General features: G+C 41.0%; 1 non-coding gene across 1 annotated transcript; it reads right to left on the bottom strand.

Annotated features, from left to right (window-relative positions):
- Positions 1-9,921: 9,921 nt before the first annotated feature.
- Positions 9,922-10,028, bottom strand: LOC116269381. Its single transcript, XR_004176841.1, has one exon. It is a non-coding gene; the product is annotated as a U6 spliceosomal RNA (small nuclear RNA).
- Positions 10,029-10,370: the final 342 nt, after the last annotated feature.

Below are 10,370 nucleotides of genomic sequence, written 5' to 3'. Positions count from 1 at the left end.
CTGGACAGGACCCTTATATGATCAAAAGTGCGAATCCTGGCTAGGCATGGTGGTTCTTGCCTGTAATCCCAGCATTTTGGGAAGCCGAGGTGGGCAAATCACATGAGGTCAGGAGTTTAAGACCAGCCTGGCCAACATGGTGAAACCCCATCTCTACTCAAAATATAAAAATTAGCCAGGCATGACAGCAGGTGCCTGTAATCCCAGCTACTCGGGAGGCTAAGATGGAAGAATCGCTTGAACCCAGTAGGTGGAGGTTGCAGTGAGCCAAGATTGTGCCATTGCACTCCAGCCTGGGTGACAGAGTGAGACTCCATCTGAAAAAACACAAACAACAACAACAACAACAAAAAAAAAGTGTGAATCCAGAAACCCATTACTTTTACCCTCCAGTAAGCTACCAGTGAAACTGAACCATCATTGAACTGACGCTGTCTCACATTTCCTGGCCTTCTTTCTATTACCTTTCTGGCCAACACTGTCACTGATGACTCTTCTCTAGCTGCCCTGTTCCTGCAGTGTTTTCTAACCAAACAGCCACTTGAAACCACTGGAGCCCAACCTGGAAATATATTTCCAGCTCTTCTTCCTTTTTTTTTTTTTTTTTGAGACCTTGTCTCACTCTACCGCCAGGCTGGAGTGTAGTGGCATGATCTCAGTTCACTGCAACCTCCGCCTTCCGGGTTCAAGCGATTCTCCTGTCTCAGCCTCCTGAGTAGCTGGGACTACAGGAACACACCACCACACCCACTAGCTCTTCTTTTAACTAACGTAGCTCATAAAGTGTTGTGTAGCTTTATGCTCAAGAGCATTTCAGCAGCACTATTACGTATCAGCTTCCTGTTTCTACCTGCCTAGAAGTATCAACCTTCTCTTCTTGTACACGTCTGTCCATTTCTTGAGTATGTGGGGTTTTTTTCCTATTTTCCCAAATTTTGTGCCCAGAATGAGCTTGGTCCTATGACCCAACCCACTGGCTAGTATACCTACTATGCTTTTGTAGATCATATCACCATTTTGTCAGGGCATGGCCCTGCTGCTCATATCCCTGACCTTGCACTAAAATGACCTATCCCATATAATAAAGTCCACCTCAGCTGCCTGAATTCCAAAATCACTCTTCTTGGTTTGTCCTCCCAGATTAATGACCCATGCCTAGAATCAGACAAAAGTTTGACTACCATATTACTTTCCTTCTACTGTTGTAATAAATAACTACAGATTTGTTGGCTTAAAACAACACAAATTTATTACCTTACAGTTCTGGAGGTCAGAAGTCTAAAATGGGTCCCAGCAGGCTAAAATCAAGGTGTTGCCAGCACTGCATTCCTTCTAGAGGCTCCACAGAACCCACTGACCTGCCTTTCCAGATTCTGGAGGTTGCCCACTTTCCTTGGTGGGTGGCCTCCTTCCAATATCTTCAAAGCCAGTGACAGCTAGTGGAGTCTTCCTCATGCGGCACCACTCTAATTCTGCCATCATGACAGCTCCTTCTCTGATTCTGGACCTCCAGGCTCCCTCTTTAACTTTATAAGGGCCCTTGTGATTACATCGTGCCCGTCCATATAATCCAGGCAAATCGCCTCGCCTCAAAATCCTTAATTGAGTCACAACTGCAAAGTGTCTTTGGCCATGTAAGGTAACACATTCACGGGTTCTAGGGATTAGGACATGGACATTTTTTGTGGTAGTGGGGAACTATTTTGCCTACCAAAAGTGTGCTCCAAAGTATTTATCTATATCTAAAGAAGCCACAGTCTTTCTATGGGGGAAGCACTTATCACTTTAGCCCCTGAATTTACCCTGAACTCCTTATACCTGGTTTCTTTTCCCAGTTCATTCTCCAGAGCTCTCAGCATGCTGTGTGATTGGATGTTAGCTGATACTGACCAAAAATAAGAATGTGGTACAAAAAGCATGAATTGGATGTTCTGAGCCAAGAGGTTAAAAAAATAGTGAGGAAATGGGCAGGGGAGGAATTTGACTAAGGTTAACTCTTGAGAAGTTAAAATTGCTAGGATCTTAAGAAAAGAATTTGTACACAGTTTGCTATAGTCTAGTAAAGTTTCCAGAAAGATGGACTATTTACCTGCTGTCTGTATTGTTGTAGATTATGTACCCTCTATTAGCCAGAGACCATAGAATGAGCAGATAGAAAGAGGAAAGTCTGACAACAAATCCCTCCACCTAAATTTGAGATTCTTGCACTCTTGAGGTAGGCAATGGTGGGATAGGATGTGAGCAAAACCATACGAAAGCATGACCTATCTCCTAGTACATCAGTTTCACTCGAGAATAATAGGGCGGAGAATTCAGTCATTTAATTGGTAAAGTATTTTAAATTATCTCAGTCAGATACACAATAGAATGTAATATAAGCATTGCATATTTTTTTAAGATTGAAGTTTTTCTAAGCTAAAATAGAACAGAAGTCTTTAAAAAAAGTTTACTGGTTCTTTAAGGCTATACTCTCATAGGGGATCTGTTTATCTCCACTGATGGTAGAACAAGTTCAGAGGATTCCCTTAAATGGTCAAGAAGGGCAGATGGAGGCCAGGCACAGTGGCTTGTGCCTGTAATCCCTGCACTTTGGGAGGCCGAGGCGGGCAGATAGCTTGAGTTTAGGAGTTCCAGACTGAGACTGGACAATATGGGGGATAGGACCCTCTAAATTAAAAATTAAAGCTTTTAACTACCGTGTTCTCTGCTTTGTTTTTCTGTAGTTATTGATCATGTGTGTTTGTTGGACCATGTTTTCTACTTCAAGTTCAAATACAAGTTTTTAATTTAAAACATGCATCTTTTGCTTAGCTATGCTCTAGTTCAAATCGATGAAAGCAATTTTAACAAGCACTCTAATTCAATCCATAAACAAATCCTGATGCTTCCACTTGCAGACCCCATTTTGTAGGATGTGTCTCCTTGATGTTTTGCCTCTGAACATCATACTCCACTTAAAATTATTATATAGTGATCACTACTTTAAGCCAAGTTCCCTGGCTTGGGGACCTGACATAGGAAACTAACCTAATTTTCAAAGTCCAGAGAGCAGGAATTTTTAGAAGGGCAAGATGGGTAAGGAAAAGTCTGAGACTAATCATCTAATGGAATAATTGATTGAAATCAGTAATGGGAAAAGGTGACCAAGAAAAGTATGACTAGTTCTGTGTAACCATGTTATTCTTCCATAGGACCACGATAATCCAAAAATGGAGAGAAAACGAAGCATACTCAGCATGGTGCACTTGTACCACATGCAAACCCTAGAATTCTGTAATTGATATAAAGAATTGACCGGGAATACGACCCTTACAGACCTCACTGGGACTACAGGAGCAGAAAATTTTGATAAGTAAAAGTGCTTTGAAACATTTTGTTACTGTTGTGAAATTACCTATCTCTTAACCAAAATTTGAATATCTGGGTCCATTAAATATAGATGAATTTAACTTCTTGAAGGAGAATGAGGACTTACACTTACAATTGATTTTATTTAAAAATAGCCAAAATTCACATAACATCTTCCTATCACATATAAGAAACTATAGCCAATATATAGATAGAAAGGTACACACATACACACACTATACACACACATACACACACACACACAATGCTTTAAAACAACAATAGCCTAGCCATAGACAGATTAGAGTGAGAATATAATTTGAAGAGTATTGGGTAGGGCTATAGACTAAAAGTACACCCAAGTCTATCACCAAGAACTGAAATTCAACATTTAGCCAGGATTCCCTTTGGTTTAATTAATGCAAACACACAGAGGGAATAATATATTTTCTCAATTATTGTGAATTATTACAACATTCCTAACACATTTTTTAAATTTTTAAAGTAATTCATGCTTATTGTAACATATCAAATAATACAGAGATGTATAAAGAAAAAGTTAACAGTTTATCCTTTTCTTCTCAACCCCATTTCTCAAAACTTCATTGAGTGCCTCTTAATGGGCTAAGCATGGTCTAGACTCTGTGAATACAGCAATGGAAAAAACAAAGTTGGCCAGGCGCAGTGGCTCATGCCTGTAATCCCAGCACTTGGGGGACCGAGGTGAGCGGATCACCTGAGACAGCCTGGACAACATGGTGAAACCGCATCTCTACTAAAAAAAGAAAAAGAAAAAGAAAAACTACGAAAAGTAGCCGGATGTGGTGGCACACATCTGTAATCCCAGCTACTTGGGAGGCTGAGACACAAGAATCGCTTGAATCCAGGAGGCAGAGGTTGCAGTGAGCTGAGATCATGCCACTGCACTCCAGCCTGGGTGACAGAGCAAGACTCCATCTCAAAAAAGAAGAAAAAAACAAAGTCCCTGTCCTCATAGATTTATAGTCTAACACAAGAGCCAAACAAACTAATGATGAATACATGACACCACATAGCAAGAAGAACTCTGAAGAAATATAAAGATAGGTAAAGGATTTGGGAAGGCCTCTCTTAAGAGGTGACTTTTGAGCAAAGACTTGAAGGAAGTGAAAGCGAGAGCCAAGTGACTCTCCAGGGGAAACATATTACAAGCTGAAGGAACAAAACATACAGCTTTGTGAGGTGGAGTGTAGTTCACACGTTTCAGGAACAGCAAGGAGGCCAGTATGTGTGAAGCAGAATGAGCAAGGACTTGCTTTTTTGTCCCTTAATAGAAACTCTTTGTATTTACTCCGTGTAATTATGCTACCAGCTACGTGGAGTTAAATTCATTTGTTCCATTAACTTTTAATTTTTAGAAATTTTTTAAAATTTTACTTCTCATATGGTTTGCATGGTTCCAAATTCAAATCTACAAAGCAGAGTACACTCAAAGAAGTCCAGCTTCTATTCCTTTTTTTTTACGTAATTTATTTTATATTTAGGATAATTGAAGGAACAATTTTTTTTTATTATACTTTAAGTTCTAGGGTACATGAGCTCAACATGCAGGTTTGTTACATATGTATACATGTGCCATGCTGGTGTACCACACCCATTAACTCGTCATTTACATTAGGTATATCTCCTAATGCTATTCCTCCCCCCTCCCCCCACCCCACAACAAGCCCTGGTGTGTGATGTTCCAAACACTGTGTCCAAGTGTTCTCATTGTTCAGTTCCCACCTATGAGTGAGAACACGTGGTGTTTGGTTTTCTGTCCTTGCGATAGTTTGCTCAGAATGATGGCTTCCAGATTCATCCATGTCCCTACAAAGGACATGAACTCATCCTTTTTTATGCATGCATAGTCTTCCATGGTGTATATGTGCCACATTTTCTTAATCCAGTCTATCACTGATGGACATTTGGGTTGGTTCCAAGTCTTTGCTATTGTGAATAGTGCCACAATAAACATACATGTGCATGTGTCTTTATAGCAGCATGATTTATAATCCTTTGGGTATATACCCAGTAATGGGATGGCTAGGTCAAATGGTATTTCTAGTTCTAGACCCTTGAGGAATTGCTGCACTGTCTTCCACAATGGTTGAACTAGTTTACAGTCCCACCAACAGTGTAAAAGTGTTCCTATTTCTCCACATCCTCTCCAGCACCTATTGTTTCCTGACTTTTTAATGATCACCATTCTAACTGGTGTGAGATGGTATCTCATTGTGGTTTGATTTGCATTTCTCTGATGGCCAGTGATGATGAGCATTTTTTCATGTGTCTGTTGGCTGCACAAATGTCTTCTTTTGAGAAGTGTCTGTTCATATTTTTCACCCACTTTTTGATGGGATCGTTTGATTTTTTCTTATAAATTTGAGGGTTTTTGCATCGATGTTCATCAGGGATATTGGTCTAAAATTCTCTTTTTTTGTTGTGTCTCTGCCAAGCTTTGGTATCAGGATGATGCTGGCCTCATAAAATGAGTTAGGGAGGATTCCCTGTTTTTCTATTGATTGGAATAGTTTTAGAAGGAATGGTACCAGCCCCTCTTTGTACCTCTGGTAGAATTCAGCTGTGAATCCGTCTGGTCCTGGACTTTTTTTGGTTGGTAGCTATTAATTATTGCCTCAATTTCAGAGTCTATTATTGGTCTATTCAGAGATTTAATTTCTTCCTGGTTTAGTCTTGGGAGGGTGTATGTGTCCAGGAATTTATCCATTTCTCCTAGATTTTCTAGTTTATTTGCATAGAGGTGTTTATAGTATTCTCTGATGGTAATTTGTATTTCTGTGAGATCAGTGGTGATATCCCCTTTATTATTTTTTATTGCGTCTATTTGATTTGTCTCTCTTTTCTTTATTAGTCTTGCTAGTGGTCTATCAATTTTGTTGATCTTTTCAAAAAATCAGCTCCTGGATTCATTGATTTTTTTGAAGGGTTTTTTATGTCTCTATCTCCTTCAGTTCTGCTCTGATCTTAGTTATTTCTTGCCTTCTGCTAGCTTTTGAATGTGTTTGCTCTTGCTTCTCTAGTTCTTTTAATAGCGATGTTAGGGTGTCAATTTTAGATCTTTCCTGCTTTCTCTTGTGGGCATTTAGTGCTGTAAATTTCCCTCCACACGCTGCTTTAAATGTGTCCCAGAGATTCTGGTATGCTGTGTCTTTGTTCTCATTGGTTTCAAAGAACATCTTTATTTCTGCCTTCTTTTCTTTATGTACCCAGTAGTCATTCAGGAGCAGGTAGTTCAGTTTCCATGTAGGTGAGTGGTTTTGCTTGAGTTTCTTAGTCCTGAGTTCTAGTTTGATTGCACTGTGGTCTGAGAGACAATTTGTTATAATTTCTGTTCTTTTACATTTGCTGAGGAGTGCTTTACTTCCAACTATGTGGTCAACTTTGGAATAAGTGCGACGCATTGCTGAGAAGAATGTATATTCTGTTGATTCGGGGTAGAGAGTTCTGTAGATGTCTATTAGGTCTGCTTGGTGCAGAGCTGAGTTCAATTCCTGGATATCCTTGTTAACTTTCTGTCTCGTTGATCTGTCTAATGTTGACAGTGGGGTGTTAAAGTCTCCCCTTATTATTGTGTGGGAGTCTAAGTCTCTTTGTAGGTCTCTAAGGACTTGCTTTATGAATCTGGGTGCTCCTGTATTGTGTGCATATATATAGTTAGCTCTTCTTGTTGAATTGATCCCTTTACCATTATGTAATGGCCTTCTTTGTCTCTTTTGATCTTTGTTGGTTTAAAGCTTGTTTTATCAGAGACTAGGATTGCAACCCCAGCTTTTTTTGTTTGGTTTTCCATTTGCTTGGTAGATCTTCCTCCATCCCATTATTTTGAGCCTATGTGTGTCTCTGCATGTGAGATGGGTCTCTTGAATACAGCATATTGATGGGTCTTGATTCTTTATCCAATTTGCCAGTCTGTGTCTTTTAATTGGAGCATTTAGCCCATTTACATTTAAGGTTAATATTGTTATGTGTGAATTTGATCCTGTCATTATGATGTTAGCTGGTTATTTTGCTCGTTAGTTGAGGCGGTTTCTTCCTAGCATTGGTGGTCTTTACAATTTGGCATGTTTTTGCAGTGGTTGGTACCGGTTGTTCCTTTCCATGTTTAGGGCTTCCTTCAGGAGCTCTTGTAAGGCAGGCCTGCTGGTGACAAAATCTCTCAGCATTTGCTTGTCTGTGAAGGATTTTATTTCTCCTTCACTTGTGAAGCTTAGTTTGGCTGGTTATGACATTCTGTGTTGAAAATTATTTTCTTTAAGAATGTTGAATATTGGCCCCCACTCTCTTCTGACTTGTAGAGTTTCTGCTAAGAGATCTGCTGTTAGTCTGATGAGCTTCCCTTTGTGGGTAACCCGACCTTTCTCTCTGGCTGCCCTTAATATTTTTTCCTTCATTTCAACTTTGGTGAATCTGACAATTATGTGTCTTGGAGTTGCTCTTCTCGAGGAGTATCTTTGTGGCGTTCTCTGTATTTCCTGAATTTGAATGTTGGCCTGCCTTGCTAGGTTGGGGAAGTTCTCCTGGATAATATCTTGAAGAGTATTTTCCAACTTGGTTCCATTCTCCCCATCACTTTCAGGTATACCAATCAGACGTAGAGTTGGTCTTTTCACATAGTCCCATATTTCTTGGAGGCTTTGTTCATTTCTTTTTACTCTTTTTTCTTTAAACTTCTCTTCTTGCTTCATTTCATTCATTTAATCTTCAATCGCTGATACCCTTTTTCCACTTGATTGAATTGGCTACTGAAGCTTGTGCATGTGTCACGTTGTTCTCTTGCCATGGTTTTCAGCTCCATTGGGTCATTGAAGGTCTTCTCTACACTGTTTATTCTAGTTAGCCATTCATCTAATCTTTTTTCAAGGTTTTTAGCTTCTTTGCCATGGGTTCGAACATCCTCCTTTAGCTCAGAGAAGTTTGTTATTACCCATCGTCTGAAGCCTTCTCTCAACTCGTCAAAGTCATTCTCCACCCAGCTTTGTTTCATTGCTGGCAAGGAGCTGCACTCCTTTGAAGGAGAAGAGGCGCTCTGATTTTTAGAATTTTTAGCTTTTCTGCTCTTGTTTATCCCCATCTTTGTGGTTTTATGGTCTTTGAGCATGGTGACAAACAGATGGGGTTTTGGTGTGGATGTCCTTTCTGTTTGTTAGTTTTCTTTCTAACAGTCAGGACCCCCAGCTGCAAGTCTGCTGGAGTTTGTTGGAGGCCCACTCCTGACCCTGTTTGCCTGGGTATCACCAGCAGAGGCTGCAGAACAGCAAATATTGCAGAACAGCAAATGTTGCTGCCTGATCCTTCCTGTGGAAGCTTCATCTAAGAGGGGCACCTGGCCGTATGAGGTGGCAGTTGGCCCCTACTGGGAGGTGCCTCCTAGTTAGGCTAATCAGGGGTCAGGGACCCACTTGAGGAGGCAGTCTGTCCGTTCTCATATCTCAAACTCCATGCTGGGAGAACCACTACTCTCTTCAAAGCTGTCAGACAGGGATGTTTAAGTCTGCAGAAGTTTCTGCTGCCTTTTGTTCAGCTATCCCTGCCCCCAGAGGTGGAGTCTACAGAGGCAGGCAGGCCTCCTTGAGCTGCAGTGGGCTCCACCCAGTTTGAGCTTCCTGGCCACTTTGTTTACCTCAAGCCTCAGCAATGGTGCGTACCCCTCCCCCAGCCTCACTGCTGCCTTGCAGTTGGATCTCAGACTGCTGTGCTAGCAGTGAGCAAGGTTCCATGGGTGTGGGACCCTCCAAGCTAGGCATGGGATATAACCTCCTGGTGTGCTGTTTGCTAAGACCATTGGAAAAGTGCAGTATTAGGGTGGGAGTGTCCCAATTTTTCAGGTACCGTCTGTCACAGCTTCCCTTGGCTAGAAAATGGAATTCCCCAACCCCTTGTGCTTTTTGGGTGAGGCGATGCCCTGCCTTGCTTTGGCTCACGCCTGTGGGCTGCACCCAGTGTACAACAAGCCCCAGTGAGATGAACCTGATACCTCAGTTGGAAATGCAGAAATCACCAGTCTTTTGCATTGCTCACACTAGGAGCTGTAGACTGGAGCTGTTTCTATTTGGTCATTTTGGAACTTCTTTTTTTTTTTTTTTTTTTTTTTTTTTGAGATGGAGTCTCGCTCTGTCACCAGGCTGGAGTGCAGTGGCACATCTTGGCTCACTGCTACCTCCACCTCCCAAGTTCAAGCAATTCTCCTGCCTCAGCCTCCCAAGTAGCTGGGACTACAGGTGCACACCACCATGCCCAGCTAATTTTTGTATTTTTTGTAGAGAGGGGGTTTCACCATGTTGGACAGGATGGTCTCGATCTCTTGACCTTGTTATCCACCTACCAGATCCTCCCAAAGTGCTGGGATTACAGGCGTGAGCCACCGCACCCAGCCCAGCTTCTAGTTTTATTCCCTCTGACTTATTCCTTCCCCTACAGGTGACTATGAACCTTCTATTTTTTAAATATAAGAAATAAATTTGTAATTCTCTTCATGTCTTAGATAAAATCACATATCTCTCTTCACTTCTGAGACAAATGATAGCATACTATAAAAATATGGAATACTTGATGGATTTATGTTTTGTCCTTGCATAGGAGCCATGCTAATCTTCTCTATATCATTAAAATGTTGCTATATGTGCTGCTGAAACAAGCACTTAGGAGATCAAGATTTTACATGGGTAAAAATTGTGGAGCTAGACATGGTCTAGAGAGAGAAGGCTTTAGTAGGTGCTACCATAAAGAATCTTATATAGTCAGGAGACACCATAAAGATGCCAAGTGTCCAAAGAGAGAGTAAGTGGCCTGGGAATGGACCAAAAATATCAAAAGAAGAAGTGAAAAGATGACCACAAACAAACATTCATACCTGACAACTCAATGTAGGGCCTAGTTCTTCCTCAACCTATGTTCCATTCCTGCCAATATTTATTATATCATGCAATGGATACATACAGGGCTTTAATGTTTTGGGTTTTTTGATGAATTCTTTAGGCACA

Source organism: Papio anubis, chromosome 10 (genome assembly GCF_008728515.1).
Source record: "Papio anubis isolate 15944 chromosome 10, Panubis1.0, whole genome shotgun sequence".
Classification (NCBI taxonomy): Eukaryota; Metazoa; Chordata; class Mammalia; order Primates; family Cercopithecidae; genus Papio; species Papio anubis.
The sequence above is the reverse complement of the archived record's forward strand: the minus strand, read 5'-3'. Positions and strand labels throughout refer to the sequence as shown.